Source organism: Peromyscus leucopus, chromosome 1 (assembly GCF_004664715.2).
Source record: "Peromyscus leucopus breed LL Stock chromosome 1, UCI_PerLeu_2.1, whole genome shotgun sequence".
Taxonomy (NCBI): domain Eukaryota; kingdom Metazoa; phylum Chordata; class Mammalia; order Rodentia; family Cricetidae; genus Peromyscus; species Peromyscus leucopus.
Window position 1 is genome coordinate 138,536,742 of NC_051063.1, and position 22,137 is coordinate 138,558,878.

Genomic DNA, 22,137 nt, shown 5'->3' on the forward strand with positions numbered 1-22,137 from the left:
TTAGGCCAGCGACTCAGCAGCATCTTGTCTATTTCCCAGGACGTGGGAAGGACTATAAAACTATATAGACATTTAGCACGGAGAGTCTTTGTAAGAGGTGGTTTTCTGTTCTTTTCTCAAGAGCCCGAAAGCAACTTTACATCCACTCCGAAAAGTGATGTCTTCTGAGATATCTCACTAAGTGTAATTGGAACCTAATCTAAAGAAAGCATCCCAGAGCCGCCACAGAGGTTTGCTGCAGACTTAGAGGTCTCTTTTCTAGGCCAGCAGTGCCTCCAAGCTATTTCAGTCACAACTCTGTGTTTTATTCACATCCCTTTCTTTCTAGGGAGACTCATTCCTACAAACATGGAGAAAATGCTGAGGAACACAACATAACCTGGGGGTTGCTGGGAAGGATACAGTGAGCCACACCTCCAGGAAAGTCCCTTGCTACATGGAGAGACCAGATTTCCTTTTGATAAAACTATTTCTAGACTGAAGTCTTGAGACTTGGCTTTGACCACCTAAGGTCAGGGGCTTCCTACAGGTACATGACTACTTGGGAGGATGAAATTCAACCTTGCATCATCTTTCCCAGCACTCAGTGCTGGCATCCTACAGGGACTATCCATGTTGCTGCTATTCAGTGAGCAGGTCTATGGTTTCTCCTGATGGAAAAAAGAGGCTCTCCTTAATACATGGGACATCCCCACCAGAATCCAAATGCTTCAGGAAGGATTCCCATGCCACCAAGGAAAGAGACAGATCCTCAAGAAGCTCCAAAGATGTCTTCCTATACAGAATTTGAGAGAAACCAAATCCTTCACTCTAAGATTGATTGTTGTGAGACAAATGCAACATCAATCAGCAGTATAACTTTTAATTGTTAAAAATTAAAAAAACCTAGGTGAACAAGAGCCAATTCATACCTATCAGCTCTAGAGAGATTGGTACTGCATGGCGAGTGTACAGAAAGCATCAGATGGCCCAGCTCTCTAGCCATGGAGTTCAGCAGCAATGGATAAACACCAAACATTCCCTGGAAATTAATAATATTAAGTAAAGGATAGAGGAATTCTGAAGCAAACTCCAAGGCAGCCACTCAGTGTCACCAAGTGTTCAATATAACATCAGCCATCTAAATACCCAAAAATGTATTTTGAATTTCAAATGCCCTATTTGCTAGTCAGTAAAGATTTTTATGGCCCTCTATGCAGTATGATGTCACTTCTGTTATTTTTCAGACCCCATATCAGAGACTGGTAGACACATGAAGAGACGTAATTAATTTGGCTGAATGAGCTCATGCCGTTATGGTGGCTGGCAAGTAGCATCAGAAAGCTGGCTACCTGGGAGAGGCCTGAAGTTGCCGTCTGAAGCCTGGCCAACTTTAAAGCCTGGAAGAACCAAAGTTCCACTTCAAGGCTGAGAGGCAGTGGGGGCTGGGATCCCAGCTAGGGCTGGTATCAGAGGAAGGGTTGGTATCCCTCTTCCAGGTAGTCAGATAGGAGACCAGCTTACTATTGTAGAGACTGGGCCTCTTTGGACCAGTCAGGCCTTCAAAGGATTAGGGGAGTCTCTGTCACACTGGGAAGAACACTCTGCTTTACTTGATCCACTAACCCAGGAACATCTAGAATAATGTGTCCACAAATACCTGGACACCCTGTAATTGGATGTCCACTGTGCTGGTACAATATATTAAGCAGAGACACTCCATAAGGTGGACATTGTAACCCCAGAATCTAAGTTAGTTGCAGGAGTGATGAGCTATACTAGAAGCAGAAGTTATGTGGTCGTTAATATAGACTATCAACTTGACAGGATCTAGGGTAAGGTGTTCATAAACCTAAGGTGCAGGTCTAAAAGGGAGGATCAAGTTTAGGTTAACTGAAGACCCAACTTGTGTGGGTGGCACTCTTCCATGAGCTGGAGTCCTGGAGTGAATAAAAAGGAGAAAGTGAGCTATGCATTAACATTCACCTCTTTCTCCTTTTTTTTTTTTTTTTTTTTTTTTTGGTTTTTCAAGATAGGGTTTCTCTGTGTAGCTTTATGCCTTTCCTGGAACTCACTTGGTAGCCCAGGCTGGCCTCGAACTCACAGAGATCCGCCTGGCTCTGCCTCCCGAGTGCTGGGATTAAAGGCGTGCGCCACCAGCGCCCAACCTCTTTCTCCTTTTTAAACTGTAGATAGTGCGGTCAGCTGCCTCAAGCTCCTAGTGCAATAACTTCTCTACCACGGTGAACTGTGCCCTGGGATGGTGATCCAGAATAAACCCTAAGTGAATTAAACATTTGCCAGATGTTCTGCCACAACAGCAAGCAAATTAAAAACAGGGTATAAGCTCTAGAACCAGGAAAGACTTCTTTGGCATTCAGAAGTTCTGGGTTGAATTTCCTCAACTCCTAAACTTACCGAGCGAGGGTCTCTAACAGAGGGTGACCCAACAGATTAGCAACAAGAGGGATGCAGATGTTTGTAGGCTGTGACAAGAAGGCCTGAGGGTTCCAAACTGAAAAGAGAGAACTAAACTGGTGCCAGTGGACTTGACTTAGCAAAGTTTCCATGACAGCATGTGGCCGTTCATTATAAAACACACATCATTAAAATCCTGTTCCCGGATGGAGCAGACCTGTGCACCTGCCCGCACAGCATGATCGAAGGCAGAGTTTGGCATTCACGTTGCTAACCTGATAGATATAAACAGCCAGTTCTCTTCATTCAGGCCCATGGTGATCTTTCTCTTGGCCCATTTTAGGAGACTTTTCTTTGCATTCCATCATATTAATTGGTTAATTGCAAGCTTTCTGCTGAGCTTCCTGCTGTTTGAAATCCCCAGGGTATGTCACTTAGAACAAAAAGCAAAACTTCCACAAATATCTCTCACAAAGCCCTTTCCTCAAAATAGAAAGACCGTGGGGACTTACTTGTTCACTCTTTTGTACCTCAATGGCCTTAAGGACATCGGGTCCAGTCCGGCATTATCTCCATGTCTGTTTCTGATCACTCGGTGATACTCTGAGTTGCAAAGCTGAGGATCTCAGGCTCATTGGACATGGCTTGAATCATCTCCTAATCTAGACTGGTCTATCTGAGCCAAACACTCTAGCCTGCTAGAGATGTTATTTATGTTCAGGCCAGTGACTCCAAACCAGTCTTAGAAGGTCATAAAGAAGCTTGACAAGGGCCGCCATGTGAGGAAGGAAAGCTCCCAAAGCATCCCTGCTTCCAGCTGTCTATACATGGCTTCCCAAACACACTGTGAAATGGAAGGGCCTATGATTAACAAGTCTTTCTAGGTGTCTGGTTATGAATCTGTCTTCCTCCCTTTATTCCTGGTGACCCTTATTATTAACGGTCAGATCTCAGTAGGGGTTCATTTCTTTTCTTTTTTCTTTTTTTGGTTTTTCGAGACAGGGTTTCTCTGTGTAGCTTTGCGCCTGTCCTGGATCTCACTCTGTATACCAGGCTGGCCTCGAACTCACAGAGATCCACCTGTCTCTGCCTCCCTAGTGCTGGGATTAAAGGCATATGTCACTACCACCCGGCAGGGGTTCATTTCTTGCTCCCACTAATCAGGACCTAGATGGACTGGCTCTCATGTCTCAGTCCTTGATTCCCATGCTAATATTACAGGGCAAGAGAGAGACTGGAAGTCTTATGCTTGGGTATTTCAAAAGCCACCGCCTACAAGTAGTGAAGATTGCTCTCACTCACAGCCCACCAGTACCATCGAAATGAAAGGAACGCAGAAGCCTAGGCATGCAGAACAGGTGTTTGCAACTGTGGAAGCAGTCACTGGAGCCGCTTCTATCTTTCACCCTAGACTCCTGACTGTCAACCTCTTCCAGCCACCCCCAGGTTTTAGAACCTCTTGGCCTCTTCTCTACAACTGTTGCTATGAGCAATGCTGTCTGAGTCCTGGTTTCTCTAAGTGTACCTTCATAAGCCTTCACACATGTGCATGTGCACACACGCAGACAGACAGAAAGAAATGGGGGTCTCACTGGCAGGGGATAAGCATCAGGTAGAAACAAAACCAAGGAGACTCTGGAGCGTTCTGATACTCGGAGGCTGTTACAGTGATCCCTTTGTCCCATTGCTGATGGTTTCCAGTGTCTGTCACTCACAACTGTGTCCCTGCACACATGTGTACGTACATGCCTCTGTGTGTGTGTGCGTGTACATGTGTGTGTGTGTGTGTGTGCGCGCGCGCGCATGTTGTGTGTCTGACTCTCTCTGTCTGTAGGTATGTCTTTCTTTATGAGTATGTACTATGGTAATGGAACTGGCAGGGTCATTACCATCTAAATGTAAAAAGAGGTAATTCAATCAAAATTATCTGGATGAAAGTTTTTACTATTTATTTATTGAAATATAAATTAAATTTATTTTTTAGATAACACACAAAACAAAATGTATACACATTAATGGTGAATCATATCACATTTTCATGCATATATATGTGTGTGTGCATATATATACATATATATGTATACAGTGTGTGTGTGTGATGTTTAAAATCAGTTATGCATTGCTATCTGCTCAAGCAGGTATCAATTTTTATGGTACAAACATTCAAAATTCATTCTTCTAGCATTTTGACACATATTGCACTGGAGAATAAATGTCAGTATATTTTTTTAATTTTATTTTTAATTATGTGCATGTGTGTATGGGGGTGGAATTTGTGCACATAAGACCAGAGCTATCAGCTCCCCATGGAGCTGGAGTTACAGGCGGTTGTAAGCTGCCCGGCATGGTGCTGGGAGTTGAGCTCCAGTCCTCTGCAGGAACAGTGCATCCTCTTAACTGCTGAGTCATCTTTCTTCCTCTGATATGACACTGTGACAATAGCAATCCAAAGACTTAAACTTGTACATACACATTTTTCTCATATTTCCATTCAAAATCTTTTCCTAGGGATACACACAAAGATTTGGTTGCGAAGCTATTCACTACAGCAATATTTCTTGCGGTCTTGACATTTCTTAGGTTCCCAAGAATAGAAAATTAGTTAAATAAATCACTCCATATTATAGGACAGTATCTACCCAACAATTAAAATTATATTATGGAAATATATCCATTAACTGAAGAGCCATGCACAAGCTGTCATTGTGTGTTCCCATTTTCAAAGTAACAAATGACATACATACACTCATACATGCATGCATGGGTATACACAAATGCATGTGCACACACACATTTTAAAAGAAGACTCCCACTAATGACTTGACTTTTTTTAAACATCAAGAGTCTGCTCATCTTAAAGGTTTGGAAAGATCTATGTGTTTTGTTTTGTTTTGTTTTTTTTCCCAGCATCTGTCTTAGTATTTGCCCAATATGAAGCTAGATAAAAATCCCATGCCAATGATCTCTTTGGCTTTAATGTTATAATCCATGAAAGCCTTCATATTTTTCCCTTGGGCTGGTAAGGTGGTTCAGCAGGTAAGGAGCAGATTTTACATGCTCAGAACATAGATAAAGTTGAACATGCTGGGGCACATCTGTAACCCAACACTCCTACAGTAAGCTGGGAAGCAGAAAGAGAAGACTCTCCAGAGTTCATGGGCCAGGGAGCCTGGCACACACAACAGAGAACAACCAAGAGACCCCATCTCAAACAATGTGCATGTAGAAGACTGATGTCTGTGGTTGTCTCCTTCCCTGCATATGCACAAGCACTGTGGATTACACATATCCACCCATACACACACACACACACACACACACACACACACACACACACACACTCAAAAACCAAACCTTTTCTGCTGAAATATGCTAATCATATTATGAACATTACTCATGCATGCAGTGAGTATAAATGGAGATAATGGGAGCTATTTTACAAAATTGACAAAAATATCCTTCTTACCATCAGACCATGGTCCATTGCTATGACTTGTATTTATCAGATTCAAATTTTCTTTGCTCATGGAATAGAACCTCTACATGTTGGGACAATTTACCTTCTACAATGTCAGAATCAATGAGCATTGCTCATTGATTGAAAAATGTTAGGCAAAATCATTAGCTTGGAAGAAACAATTATGCTTTGGCTAAGAATTTTCAGCACATTCTGAAGTATTTTGCTTGAATTTTGTCCTTTAGTCAGGATACAGTCCTAAGGAGGTCATCTTTAATATGACATGGAGCCTCCAAGTCCAGGAACACACAGCTATTTTAAGAGTATACATGCATACTTGCGTGTGTGTGTGTGTGTGTGTGTGTGTGTGTGTGTGTGCTTGTGTGTTTGAGTGGCAACTTCCCCTGCTAAGCATGTTATTACACATCATAGTGAAAATAAGGGACAAACTATCTGAATCAACTCTGTACTATGAAATATAAGGTTTCAGAAATGAACGAAGTGCACATTTATTCTTAGAGGCATTTGAGGCATTTATTCTTGTTAGAAATAATTGGTTGCAACAGATGTCAAATCCAAAGGACATTGAAATGCAAGATACACATATAAATAATGGTGGAACATGTAGGGATTTGATGTATTACCTCATATATCACAGATCCTGCTGGAAGATTTACTTATTTGTAAATAAAATTCACATGCCATACCCCATTTAGAGAATGTACAATTTGGATTAGTGCAAGAGGTTCACCTCATAAGGTCAGGTCACCAAATACAATGTGACTAGGGCTACAAATATGGCTTTGTTCTGATCCAGGGCCCCTTTAAATAACATCACTATTTGTTACATGTAATCTTAACAAAGATGTCATCACATTTACTATGACTTTTTGCAGAAAATCACTAATCACTATTGACATAAGATTACCTGTTGAAAAACCAGTGATATGCAGAAATCATTTAGGGATCCATATTGCACCCATGGGAAGAGATTCCACACCTGAAATGATGACCTATCAGTGATTCTTGTAATGTCAACAGCAGTCACTGCATTCAAGGACTCCCTTATTTTATCAGTACTTGATGGACTGAAGGAGAGGAAAGGCATTAATAATGAAAAGAAAGAAACAGGACAGAGGAACTAAGAGAAACTGAACTGGAACCACAGAATCTGGTTTCTCTGCTATTTGTTTACTGTGGGATTTAGGCAAAGCTAATGGTCTCCCCAATCCTTGTTTCCCTTATGTAAGTGTACCAAATTCTCTTGGCTACCATAACAAAATGCTGTAAGTTGGGTAACTTGAACAACAAAATTTGATTTTTTTTTCTGGTGATTTTTGAGCCTAGAAATCTAGAATTGGGAATTGGAAGGTTTGGTTTCTCCTGATGCTCTATCCTTGGCTTGAAGATGGCCATCCTCACTATGTGTCCTCATATGTCTTTTCATCTATTTACACACCCATGACAATCTGCACGCCCTTAATTTCTGCTTCCTGAGAGAACACAAGTCAGAAAAGATTAGAACCCATCTATAACAGCTTCATTTTTAACTTGATAACCTCTTTGAAAGCTCCAACTCCAAATAGAGTCATGTGCTGGTCTTGCACATTAGAAATTTAATAACATGAATTCTCAAATAGAAAACTCAATTCAGCCTGTAACATGGTGTAAATTTAAACATGCAATGAGATAACATATGCAAATATATGGTAGACAGAAATATGCTACATGATACAATATATTGGAAGGACATATATCACACTGCTGCAGACCTACACCAGGAGCAATCAGCTCAGGGGCGCCATCTTACAGCCTTGCTTTTGTATGTTTAAGTGAGAAAAAGTGGCCAGTGGCTTTAAACACACATAGCGAACAATTATTTTAAAACATTATGATGACTTGGCTTTATCTTTTCATAAATAGTCCCCCATTTCCTTTGAACCAATGCCCTGTATTCTCACCACCAAAGCTGAAGGACCCCTGCAAAGCCTTTCTTCTGGGTGCTTCTTTTCACTCACATGGCACAGGCCACTTGAGTTGGCCACCTGGTTGTGTTTTCCTGGGACTTGGTTCATGTTCAGATGATGGATGGACAAAGAAGAAAATATGTGGGCTTTATTCATTTAAATATTTCTGGTGAGTCAATGTGCTATGATGCCCTCCTTCTAGGTGGGTTTTTTTTTATGTGATTTCTTATTCTTTTTCTAATTTTCCCCTAAATCCTATTTTGCTTTGAATGTCCAGAGTTTGTATCTGTTGCTCGCCATTGAAAGCAATGACTGGTGAGGAGTGAGCACAGACATGCAGAAGTTTGCAAGAGACAAGAAAGATGAGCAAAGAATAAAGAAAATGAAGGAAGAAGTGGAAAGAAAGGATGGTGAGAGGAAAGGAGGGGGGATATGGAAAAGGAAGGTGGAGGAGTAGATTGAGGAGTGAGATTCTCGACTGCTAGAGAAAAGAATATGGTTTCCCTGTTGTGATTAACTACATATAGAGTTACAACCCAGTGAGATCTTTCTGGCCATGGAAGCTAGCCACTTCTACCCAGGGCTTTTGACACCTGTGGCTTTCACATCTTTAGATAGGTTATGAAACCTTGTACAGAGCTGAAATTTGAACCCTGTAACCTGTGCCCTTAGGGGCAACTCAAAACAGATCTCCTGATAGCCTTATAAACATCCTCAGACTGACCAAGAGAGACAAAGCAGAGACACCACTGAGGAACCATTTTGGATTGTTGTTCCACGGTCACCCTCTATTCTAGATTCCAGTCCTCAGCTTCCTAAATAGAAACTAAAATTACCCGGGGACTGAGAATTGATAACTAAAACACATTCACAAAATACCAAAACTAATTAGAAGATTGAATAAACCGTCTACCTTCACTTGCTTTTAATTTTCTTAAGCATCACCTATTAGGGAGGTCATGCATCTGACCAATGTATTAGTGTCCCACTCCCTTGGCTGTAGATCATGATTGTGACACATGGGTGCCCATCTGAGTTGCCTCCATTACTTTTTAAGGGCTTGAGATCTCCTTTTGTTGAGACCACTGACTTTTCACTCCGACCTGTGAAGTTTCCAAAGTGATTGCCTTTAGAGATCAACAGACTGAAAATTCCACTCTCACCTTACATTAATGCCCCATCCTCTGAACATGTGCACTATAAAGAGTCATAGAGTCTGGTTATGGCATGTACAGACACAGAGCAGTCGGATTTCAATCACCTTTCCCCATGGCAGAGACAACTTGCCTCGTTACCTCACATGTTTCACCAGGTTTGATATTTACATCTCTCATCTCTTTACACTTGGCCACTTCGTACAGACTCTTCTGCAAAACGTGTTGCTTCAGTAATAGGCATGCTCTCTGATGCACCAGATGAGACTAGTTCAGTGATAAGACAGAGGAGTGGAGCAGGATTTCAAAGTCTCCATAATAAAGTACCGAGGAAGAGTCTGACCTGGATCCAGATCTGATTCCACATTTCATGTTTTGTTCTGTTTTGTTTGGGTGTGATGATGATTTAACCATTAACTTGACACAGCCTGGAATCATCAAGGAAGAGAGTCTCAGTGAGCAATTTTCTTTTTTTTCATTGCTAAATTTTAAAATTTATTTTACATACCAACCACAGTTTCCCCTCCCTTTTCTCCTTCTGTTACCTCTCCTCACCCCTTTATACCCCCCCCCAATTCCTCAGAAAGTGTAGAGCCTACCGTGGGAGTCGACACATGGCATATGAAGTTGAGGCAGCACCAAGCTCCTCCCCACTGCATCAAGGTTGAGTGAGGCACCCCCCCCATAGGGAATAGGTTCCAGAAATCTAGCTCATGCACCAGGAAAAGATCCTGGTCCCACTGCTAGGGGGCCCACAAACAGACCAAGCTACACAACTGTCACCCACAAACAGAGGGCCTAGGTAGGCCCCATGTAGGCTCCCCACCTGTTGGTCCAGAGTCTATGAGCTCCCACAAGCTCAGACCAGTTTTCTCTGTGGGTTTTCCCATCATGATCTTAACCTCCCTGGCTCCTACAATCCTTCCTCCCTCTCTTCAACAGGACTCCCAGAGCTCGGCCCAGGGCTTGGCTGTGGATCTCAGCATCTGCCTCTATCAGCTACCAGATGAAGGTTCTATGATGACAATTAGGGTAGTCACCAATGTGAGCACAGGAGAAGGCCAGTTCAGGCACCCTCTCCACAATTGCTAGGAGTCTTAGCTGGGGTCATCCTTGTGAACTCCTAATATTTTTTCCCCTGACATCAGGTTTCTCCCTAGCCCCATAATGGTCCCCTCTATCAAGATATTTCTTTCATTGCTCTCCTCCATCCTTCCCCAACTCAACCATCCAAAAATTAGTAATCAATCTACCTCAAGACCCAGCTATACCACTCTTAGGCATATACCCAAAGGATGCTCAATCGTACCACAAGAACACTTGCTCTACTATGTTCATAGCAGTGTTATTCATAATAGCCAGAACCTGGAAACAACCTAGATGACCCTCAACCAAAAAATGGATGAAAAGAATGTGGTACATTTATACAATAGAGTATTACTCAGCAGAAAAAAAAAGACAAGGGCACCATGAAATTTGCAGGCAAATGGATGGAACTAGAAAAAATCATCCTGAGTGAGGTAACTCAGACCCAGAAAGACAAGCATGGTATGTACTCACTCATAAATGCATAGTAGATGTAAAGCAAAGGATAACCAGGCTACAATCCATAGCCCTAGAGGAACTAGTAACAAGGAGGACCCTAAGTGGTATGCATGGATCATCCTGAGAAGGAAAATAGAGGAGATCTCCTGGGTAAACTGGGGGGAGGGGGGAATAGAGGGAAGAGGATGAGGGATGGGAACATGAGTGAGCAATTTTCTACTTTGAGTTGGCCTATGGGCATATTAGCGAAAGGGTATTTGAACTAACTTAATTCATATGGAAAGACCCAGTCTACTGTGGGTGGCACCATTCCCTAGGGAAGGGGTCCTGAACTGTGTAAGAATGTAGAAATTCAGCTGGACACAAGCAAGCAAGCATGTATGTGTTAATACTTTTTGTCCTTCACTATGAATACAATAAAGTTGCTTCAAGCTCCTGCCCTTGATTACCCACCATGGTGGACTGTCATGTGGAATTATGAACTAAAATGATCCCTTGCCTGCCAGGGTGCTTTATTATAGAAACAGAAGTGAAACTGGAACACGGCTCTCCTGTAGCCCAGGCTGGGTTCAAACTTGCTATGTAGCCAAGAATGACTTTCAATTCCTGATCCAGGAGCACTTCCTGAGTGCTAGGATTACAGGGGTATGGTCAGCCCCAATCCAAGAACTTTTTCTTTTATTGTGGGACCAAAAATTGAACCTAGAGCCTCATGCATATTAAGGAAGTCCAATTTTTATTAACCATATGGTTTTCTGCGAGCAAGCCTTTCTGAAACTTGAGGTGCATGGTTGGTGTGCAGGTTGCACTGGCGAGCACCTGTAGAGTGTCTGGAGACTTGTCAGTACATGTTGTCACTTTACCTCTCTTTCACCTGAACCTCGTCTACCACTCTCAGCCACACTGACTTTCCCCCAGCCATGTCTGCAGCAACCAGCTCAGCATGGGCTTGAACTTTGTGCAGGTACATCTTAGTGGTGCCTTCCTCCTGCAAGTCACTGCTTCTCCCCAACCTCGGCCATCCTGCTGGTCCAGGGTAACAGACACATCTTGTTATCCATCTGTGTGAACCCCTAAAGTGTGGGAGAATTACCACCTCTGAGCTAATCTGTAACCAGTGCATAGCAGAACTCCAGGTAAGTTTGTCTCCTCTCCCTGTCCTCCATTGTCCTGAGATATAGTAGCACAGCTTCTTGGAGCTCCTTACCCCCATCCCTTGGTCCTTGGGCCCCTCAGAATTGAGTGAACAGTGGGAATGGGTGGTTAATTATTCTTAATATATTATACTATCATTGGCTATATCTCTATTACCTTACTCCTGAGACTCGGGTCTCTATCTACTGATAATGCACAAGCTCTTCTGGGTTTTAGGAAACTCAGGCATAAAAATGGTCTAAATAACAAATTTTATGTTTTTAACAATTAAAATTTTTTATTTTGGTTTTTTGAGACAGGATTTCTCTTTGTAGCCCTGACTGTCCTGGAACTCACTTTGTAGACCAGGCTAGCCTTAAACTCAGATATGTGCCTGCTTCTGCCTCCTGAGAACAGGGATTAAAGGCATGTGTCACCATGCCTGACTAAAAATAAAGTTTTAGTAGGTGTTTGCTTGGTGAACATGGTTATAAGCAAGTGGATCAGAATTGTGAGGGCCATTCCATTAGACTGCACTAGGAAGTCATCTCTGCCAATGCTTCTAGAAATGGCTCAAAAGCCAATTCCCTTGGCTTATTCCAGGCATGTTCTCCTTTCCCTAGAATACAAACAGACCTCCTCTAGCCTGTGAACACTCCCCAGAGATCATTCCCAATGAAAAGGAGGACAACTTTCTTTGCATCAATAAGCATGGCCTGTTCCCATCACCTTACCCTTCTTCCCTCCATTCGGTTTCCTCAGGTATCTGCTTTCTGCAGATAATAATAATAATAATAATAATAATAATAATAATAATAGTAACCATAGTAAGTGTGCCACGTGTCAGACTCCTCCTTATACCCTCGCCTGACCATTTCATGTAACCCTCATTGCACTACTTTGAAGTTTGTGCTGAAGTATCCCTGTTACAGATAAGAATCAGAAGACGTATGACCTGCCCACATAGCTACATTGTCCCCCCTGAGCTCTCCCACCCAGGGAGGTGGCTTCAGAGCCTTGGTTCTTCATATCTACGTTATACTGCCTCAAACCCCATTTTTTCTACTCAAACAATACTTCTACTGGCAAGAACATTGTGCTGCCACTAATACGTCCTCCCCTCGGCCAGCCACTGCCTTCCCCTCTGTCCCTTCTTTGGGGTCAAAACATCATCACCTTTTCTCTCATATTCTACATGGCTTCCTTTTCCTACCACCATGCAATGCTAGCCCATGTTCTATGTGTACCATTGTGAGACCACTACTGTCAGAATTGGCAAGGCATATTTTAATAAATATAGACATAAGTTTATGTTAGACTTCCTGTTTGTTGACTGGAAGATAAGCTGTGATTGAAATTTTGACTGCCCCCCCCCCTTGATAGTTGAACTGTATCTCCCTTCCACCTGTGCTGGAGTCCTAATTCCCAGTAGCTCAGAATGGGAACTTGCTTGTAAACAAGGACATTGCAAATGAATTTTGCTAGGATAAAGTTATTGGGAATGGTCTCTAGCCCAAAGTGAGTAGTGCTCTGTTGTGAAATATTATCTTAAGATCTGTTATGTTTGTTTATGCTCTGGAACATTAGTTTAATGATGCAAAGATGTGTTGCATTCCTTTATGTTGCATTGGTTTAACTCTGTGAAGCTGTGTTACTTTGCCTATCTATAACATCTGACTGTTCTAATAAGAGCTAAATAGCCAATGGCAAGGCAGGAGAAGGATAGGTGGGGCTGGCAGGCAGCGGGGATAAATAGGAAAAATCTGGGAGGAGAGATGAAGGAGCAAGAGAACAAGGAAAGGATGACATCAGGGGCCAGTCACCGAGCTACACAGCAAGCCAGGGCATAAGAAATAATGAAAAATATTAGAAATACATACAGATGAAAGCCCAGAGCTAAAAGGTAGAAGGAATAATTTAAGTTTAGAAAAGCTGGCTAGAAATAAACCAAGCTAAGGCCAGGCATTCATAAGTAAGAATAAGATTCTGTATGTGATTTATTTGGGAGTTGGGTGGCAGGTCCCCCAAAAGAGCAAAGAACATAGAGTAAAGGAATAAAGAATAAAAATAACCAACAACAGTGGTTTTATCCTCATAAAATGGAGGAATTTAGGGAATGACATGTGATAGTGATGGTAGAGACTATGGAAAGAGGGCTACTAGTCAATGAACACTAGGTGTTTCCTGAAGTCTATGAGAAGCTAAGGTAGAGACTCCTAGCATTCAAAGGTAACCATGCCAGCTGAGGTCTCAGCCTCAGGCCTCTGGCCTCCACAACTGTGAAGCAGTAAACCATTGTCTGAACTACTCAATTTGTGATGTTTTATCATAGGAACTCTAGCAAATGAACATGTCACTCAAGATATTTTCTGCAAGGGAGCAAAGATATGGCTCAATGGGTGATGGGTTTGCTGTATAAGTATGAGTGTCTGAGCTCCAACACCCACATGCAAACCCAGGCATGGTGGCACGTGTCTGTAACCCTAGCACTGGGCACAGGATAGTGGTGTGAAGACAGACAGGCACTAGAGACTTAGCCACACTATCTAACTGACCAGTGACCCAGATTCAGTTAAAGACTGTCTCAAAAATAGGGTGGACAATGATAGACACCTGACATTGACCGCTGGAGTCCACAGGGGGCATGTGAGGCGCTTAAATGTACACATACGTACACGTGCAATGGTATATCACATACATAAAAAGAGGAACAAACAAACAGAAGATGTTTTAGACAAGTCAAGTCTTTTTATCTTATACTGCATTATTTTCATTTCCAGCAGCAGGACTTCTCAATTTTTTACATCTGTATTTAATTTTGGTTCCAAATCTAGCCCATCAAAATCATTTAGAACTTTGATTCTGACAAATATTACATTTGTTTCCTTGCTGGTTTCCATCTTCTATGAACTAAACATTTATCTCCTCTGGGGTGGGGACTATGCCCTCTGTCTCCTGGGAATAAGGAAGTGAGCGAGTCAACAGCACTTAGAAGAGCACTGACCTCCCAAAAGATATATAGTCTAGATGAATAGTGACGGTTGTATTATTGATGTCACTAACATGCTCTGTGACTGGCAGACTTCCTACAGGCAAACCAAAGTCAGTAAGATGGAAAATCATATCTCCTCCCATTAAAATGGCTCATTGGTAATGTGAAAAAAAAAGATTCATATTTCCTTTATAGTTTTATAAAATCTATCAGAAGTGCTGGAAAAAAATAATCAGCAAATCAATGATTTAACTCGTCTCCACCTATCTATCATTGTCTCTATCTCTGCCATCTACCTATTTGTCTATGTACATGCCCATCTATCTACTTCTCAGTCTACCTATTTATCTCTCTGGGAAGCTAGCTAGCACACAGAAGTGGCTGAATTTAAGTCAGAGAAAATTTGGGGTGGGCTTTTGCCTTTTGTGTGTTTGCTGATTCAGTAACTGATCCTAAGCTCTCTGTTTGGGGATGAGAGTTTTCAAATGTCATCTACATTTTCATTATGACTAAACATTGCCCCTTGATATTGTGGCATAAGAAATGGAGCTGATACCTCATTTTCTTCTCTCCTACCTGTGGGCCCGTAGTCACAGACACATGTTGACATCTTAGACATCAGTATACCCTTGACTGACCTAAAGCCAATCATCCTACTGGCCTTCTAGCCACCTAGAAAATGAAAGACCCGGGGTGACCAAGTTTGGAGGAACCCTTCCCTTCCCAAAGGCATTTTTGATTATTCTGTGGGGGGAGTGGTTGTTGGTGATGGGGATGTCATGTAGATATCTCTAAGATGGTGATTCTCTTTTTGAGAGAAGCTATTCTTGGAAGGAAGTTGAGAATCGACAGGGGCAGGAATAGGGTTTATCACTCACGTTTCTTCCAAACCCTTTTCTGCCTATGTGTAAGTGGAAGGCATCAGAGGTGTTGCTTTCAGGGTGTGGATTTTATTCGATAGCCAGTGTAAATAATCAGTGACTTGGGAAGCAATTTCTATCAAATCTATTTGAGGCCTTGTGCAGATAAAGAGATTCCGTATGGATGCAGCGTTAATAGTGATCTATAAATAACTCTCAGCTATTATTTCTGCAGGTGTCTGAAACAATGCATGGCATGGAAAGGCATTTAAGGAATCAAGAGCTTCCTCCAAACCCCAAAATCCATTTTGTGACCCATCAAGGTAGTTCCAGGCATGCATGGAGACCATCAAAGGCAGCTGCATGCCAGGTGGAGTGAGGAAGGAAACAGTTGCTCCAGAGAAGCCCTGGGGCCAGTACTGACTGACAAGCTAGAAGATCCTCTGAGCACAGAAATTAATGTTGGAAATACATACTATTGAAACATGGCCCCTGGATGGGTTTTGAGAAAATTACCATGGATGGATGGCCTGCACTTCATGGGACATAACTTATAAGTAGTCTCCCTAAAGCTTACAGCAGAGGGAAATCCTGACTTTCATTTCTTTACATAGATCTACTAGATGAGTTTCAAGAGGCAGAGAAAACCAACACTGGTTAAATATTTACCACTTTTCAAACATTAGGAAAGCAATTAAATTCCAAAAGAATCTTTTGAAATATGAGCTCATTTGAGATATGAGGAAAATGACCCCTGCAGAGGCTATATATCCCATCTAGGACAGAAGAGGCTGAGATGAACTTGGTTCTGTACATTCCTAGCCCTTTCCATTTGCCGTGTAGAAAGGAGTACCATGGAATTTCACTGGAACTCTATATTAAAAATATATTGACAACAATGATAAAATATTAATAGCTCTAAAAACACTGTTCCTAAAAAAACCTCTAAATATCCCTGTGGTGATATTGTGTTCCCCAATATATTGTGCACCCTAATAAATTTATCTGGGGTCAGAGAACAGAACAGCCACTAGACAGAGGCCAGAAAATGGTGACACTCACACTTTTAATCCTAGCCTTCTGGAGGCAGAGATCCAATTGGATCTCTGTGAGTTCAAAGCCCCACTGGAAACAGTCAGGCATGGTGACTCATGTCTTTAATCCCAGGAAGTAATGGGAGAAGGCAGAAAGCAGAAAGGTATATAAGGCATGAAAACTGGGAACTAGAGCCTGGTTAAGCTTTTAGGCTTTGCGCAGTAGTTCAGCTGAGATCCATTTGGGTAAGGACTCAAAGGCTTCCAGTTTGAGGAAACAGCATCAGCTGAGGAATTGGCGAGGTGAGGAAGCTATGGCTTGTTCTGCTTCTCTGATCTTCCAGCATTCACCCCAATATCTGGCTCTGGGTTTGTTTTTTATTAATAAGACCTTTTTAAGATTCGTGCTACAAATCCCTGGAGCATTGGAGTCTGTGTTCAATATGCCAAGTTTAAATAATATTTCAATGCAGTAAGTTCTTCTACATCACTCTTCTATATTCCTCCTGAATATATCAACATAGGTCTGTTCAGAAAAAAGCCACAGAGCCACAGATTGACTTCAGGTGTTAATGAGTCTTTTAGAATTGCATGGAATATGTGTGTGTACCTGTATACTCAGACTTTCTTTGGACCTCCAGCTCCTGAATAATGACATGGAGACTTCTTAGTAAGTATGAAAACTTGGCGTTAGCTTAGGCTTGTTCCCAACTAGCTCTTAGAACTTAAATTAACCCATTTATATTAATCTATATTCTGCCATGTGGCTTTTTACCTCTTGTCCATACTTGCTCTGTGTCTCACTGGAGAATCCTGTGCACCGTAGAATCTTCCCAGAGTTCATGTCTCTGCCTGAAAATCCCATCTACCCTCTCCTGCCTAGCTATTAGCTGTTCAACTCTTTATTAAACCAATCAGAAGGTGTCTTGGCAGAGACATGTCTACACAGTGTACAAAAAAATTATCCTACAACATCTTTGTGTGCATGTGCATATGTGTGCAAGTGTGTGTGTGTGTGTGTGTGTGTGTGTGTGTGTGTATGTGTGTAGCTTTTATTTATTTCATTTTCAGAAATTTCTTAATTCCCTCCAAAATTTAGGGCATGTGCTTGGTACTTTATACTTGAAATTCCAGCACACAGGAGGCTGAGGTAGAGGGCTGCCACAAGTTTGAGACCACTCATGACCACATAATGAGTTCCAAGTCAATCTTTACTCCAGAGTCAGATCCTGTCTCAACAAAACACAGCACAAAAATAAGCAAATGAAAGTTGAGAGTTAATGTAGTAGATTCACTGAACTGTATTTGTGAGTCTCCAGTTGCTGGTGCTTTCATGGAAAACACAAGGATGGGCAATCAGAGCAGCCCAGGAGGCAGTTGCTTAAAATGAGATAGTAGATCCCCAGGAGGAAATCAGGAGAAATTCACTGTGGAACTGAGGGAGGGGTAAGTCTCAACAAACTTGTTTAATGTGCTTCATATCCAAATCCTCCCATGCAATCCTGAGCACAAGAGTTAGGGAAGACCCAGAACCCAGGAAACATCCAGGAGAACAGGGTCATGGGCAGACTTGTATCAATCAGGAAACCTTGGCAAGCAAAGGAAGATGTGAGATGAAGAAAACGCTCAGACATTGGAGAACAATTGGAAATTGGTATGACTTCATTTTATTTCATGTACTTACTCATTCTGGCTTGTTTATTTGTTTTGAGACAGGTTCTCACTATGTAGCTTAAGCTGGCCTTGAATCCATGATTTACCTGTCTCAGCATCCTGAGTTGCAAGGAATGAAAGCATGCACCATCACACTCAGCTAGTACACCTTTGGAAGGCACTATGTAACAATCCACAAGTGTGCATCTTCTGCTCAGCAATGCTTCATTTCCATAGAAATGCTTTGGCCCATAAGCATAAGGAGCCAGGTAGGAGAATTCCAATACTGCATTGTGTGTAGTGGCAGAAATGGAATGAGTAAAAGCAAATGAAAAAAGTTTAAACTGATCAACAGAAGACAGGATTTTATTTGAAAGATGAAGTGGTCATAGGTTCAAATGTGAACAAGAGCTGAAATGAGTGAACTAGGGTTATGACCTAGTTTTCTGTGCACTGCTGTGATAAACACTATGACCTAAAGCTACCTGAGGAGGAAAAAGTTGCTTTGACTTACAGACTAGAGTCCATCACCAAGGGAAACTAGGGTAGAAGCTCAAGTAGGAACCTGGGGTCAGGAACCTAACCAGTGGCCATGGAGGAATCCTGTGTCCTGCTTTGCTGTCTGGCTTGCTCAGCTATCTTTCCTGTAAAGCCCGGGCCCAGCTGCCTAGGAATGGCACTATCCAAAGTGGGCAAAACCTCCATCAACAATTATAATTTAAAAAAATGCCCAACAGTCATGCTCACAGACTAATCTGATGAAGGCAATTCCTCAATTCAGTTTCCCCTTCCCATGGTGACTCTGGTTTCTGTCAAATTGACAGGAAAACAACCAGGATAGACTCTATGGATCAACATGTACAATTTCATTGTAAGCTCTTAACCAAATTTTTAAAATAAGAACAAAGGGCTGTGGAGATGGTTCAGTCAGTTAATTGTCTGCCATGCAGGCACAAGAAGCTAAGCTCATAATCACAGAACGCACGTTAAAAAGTTAAAGTGGCTCATGATCATACTAATCCCAGAGCTGTGAGACACTGTAGCATGAACACAACACACATATCAGTTGAAGTAACACAATTATAAAAGAAATACATTTTAACATTAAAAAACAAATTGCAAAAGTTAAACAGAATATTATATGCTTAGTCTAAAGTTTAAATTAATTCGTGTAAACTGTTACACATGGTACAGACATATACACACATAAACACACACATACACATGCATATTTACCATATGTTTTACTAATACCTGTTGGCATGTGCATCTTACTCTCTGTACATACAGGTATGCACATACTGCTCTAGAGGAAGTGGCGCCTGGGAGAACGGAGCCAATAAATGTGGTGCACTAAAGCCCCATGCAATAGCCAACTTTGTTCAAAGCATCAGACAATTTGTACTCTGGGGGTCAAGAAGAGTCACATGAATAAAGCATACAATCACAAGGGCAAGCCTTACATGATGGGCAAGCTGCATGTGGCAGAAACATGTTTTTCCAGAAAGGTATCTAAACAATAACAATGGCCAGGTGTAATGAATAATATGAACTAAACTCACTCCTATCGGCTACATCTGGGAGGAGCGTGAAAACATAATCCAAGAACAATTCTATGTTTTTAAGGAAACTGAGGTCACGCGAATCTTGTTTTCTTGAAGTGTTTTCACAAGTCCTCAGAATTCTCCTCAGACAACTCCATTCTTGGACCACGTTCCCACACACATGAATGTACATACACACACACACATATGTGCATGGTTAAAAATGTAAAGATCTTTGTGGGAAGGGTAACCACAACATCAAGGTGGTGACTTGGGGGTGGGAGGGGGGGAGAACAGGAAGTGACCTTAGAGCTGTTTCAACATATCTTCTACTTTTTCAACAGTGTTTTACTTGTAAACGTCCTCTCCCAGTTTTAGCCCACTAATTGTCTATCTATACAAAGTGGCCATCCTTTAATCCATATGAGAGATGGACAAACAGCAAAAACAGACTCAGCAGTCTGTATTTATATATGCATGCATATGTACACATATATACACACACATATATATATATACATACATATATGTGTGTATATATATATATATATATATATATATATGGGAAGAAAAGGCTATCAATTTGAGAATGGGGTTGCTTCATAAAAGGAATTGAAAGAAGGGGACTTGGGAGATGCTGGAGAGATAGAAGGATGGGGTAAAGTGATGTAATTACTTTTAACTAAAATCTATTAAAGTTAAAAATGCAAGAAAATATTTAAAGAAAATGTGGGGAAAGGTACTGTTTCATGAAGGTGGGTGGTAGACAAGGTCTTAGTAGTTGTTACTATTATTATTTATTCATATCTCTGTGCCTATGATGCCTTACAGTAATACTGAAACACATAAAAATTAATCAACTGTCTTTTATTCTTTGTCTTTTATTTTTAACATAGTATATCTTTTAATGAAGGTTTTTTTGTTTTTGTTTTTTTGTTTTGTTTTGGTTTGGTTTGTTTTTTTTTGTTTTTGTTTTTGTTTTTTTGTTGTTTTTTGTTTTTTCGAGACAGGGTTTCTCTGTGTAGCTTTGTGCTTTTCCTGGAACTCACTTTGTAGCCCAGACTGGCCTGGAACTCACAGAGATCCACCTGCCTCTGCCTCCCAAGTGCTGGGATTAAAGGCGTGCGCCACCACTGCCCAGTTTTAATGAAGTTTTTAACCCTAGCATATGCATTAGCTAGTCTTTACTGGGAGCGTACATCTTTAGGCTGTGTGCAGACCTGGAAATAATCAAACCTCCATGGGAACTGACTTCTACTCCCTGGGTAGGAAATTTCTTAAACATTCTATGTTCTTAAATAGACATTTTTTAAAAAAAAATAAAATAAAATAAAACGAGGAACTAAGTAAGATTAACTATGTGGCGCTACACCAGAGTACTGCTCAGCTGACTTTAGTTGATTGTTCCCACAGAAGTCGCTCCCTAACTTGGCCACTTAGCACAGCACCTGTCAGTTACCTCACAGTTTTATGGGCCAAGAATGAGTGTGAGGCTGCTGGATCCTCAGCTCAGGTCTCATAGGCTGCTGGTTACAACTGGAGTTACCTTAAGAGATGACTGAGAAAGGTCTGTTTCTGCACTCACTCACAGGGCTCTTGGCAGAATTTGCTTCCTTGTGGGCTTTTGGAATGAGGGCCTGAGATCCCCACTGGATATTAGTCGGAGCCACGCTCTGCTCCTTGCCACATAATCCTTTCCAATATGGTAACAGACTTCATTACAGTGAGCTGCCCAAGAAGGCAAGAAAGAGAGTGAGGGGCAAGAGACAGACACAAAGGTCTAGAAAGATAGAAGTCACAGGCTTTAGAAGTCACAGTCTTAACTTGGTATGGTGGTGTACGCCTGTAATCTCAACACGTGGAAAGCCAAGGCAGGAGAGTCACAAATTTGAAGCATCCTGGGCTACAAAGTAAGTTTCAGGCTAGCCTGGGTTACACAGTGAGTGCTTGTCTCATAAAAAAAAAAATAAGGAAATCAGACTTTTATAACCTAGATTCAGAAGTAACACCCTCACTGAATGCCATGTGTTTCCATTAAAAGCATGTCACTTTGTCCACCCACCCCCAAACACACACAAGGGACTTGAGTGTCAGGAAGCACAGCTCTCGGAGGGCCATCCTTTAAGGCTACCGATCACAGTGTCTTTCTTGGCTCATTTTATGTCATCAGAGCAGAAGGACACTCCCACACATTGCTATTTCTTCAACTTAACTTTTTATCAGTGATTTGTCATGTATGCGCATCATGTCGTAAACATTACTGTGACTTCCTGTTCAGCTATTTAAATACCAAGGATGAGTGTCTCTAAATGTATTTAGATCTGCAACTTCATTCCTTTGAGAATTTCTGAACCAGGGAGATGCACAATACAATTCTGCTAATCTCCCTCCTCAGTCACT

General features: G+C 41.6%; 1 pseudogene; it reads right to left on the reverse strand.

Moving 5' to 3' along the window:
- LOC114709447 overlaps nt 1–11,490 on the reverse strand; it is a 66,031-nt pseudogene extending 54,541 nt beyond the window's left edge.
- Nucleotides 11,491–22,137: the final 10,647 nt, after the last annotated feature.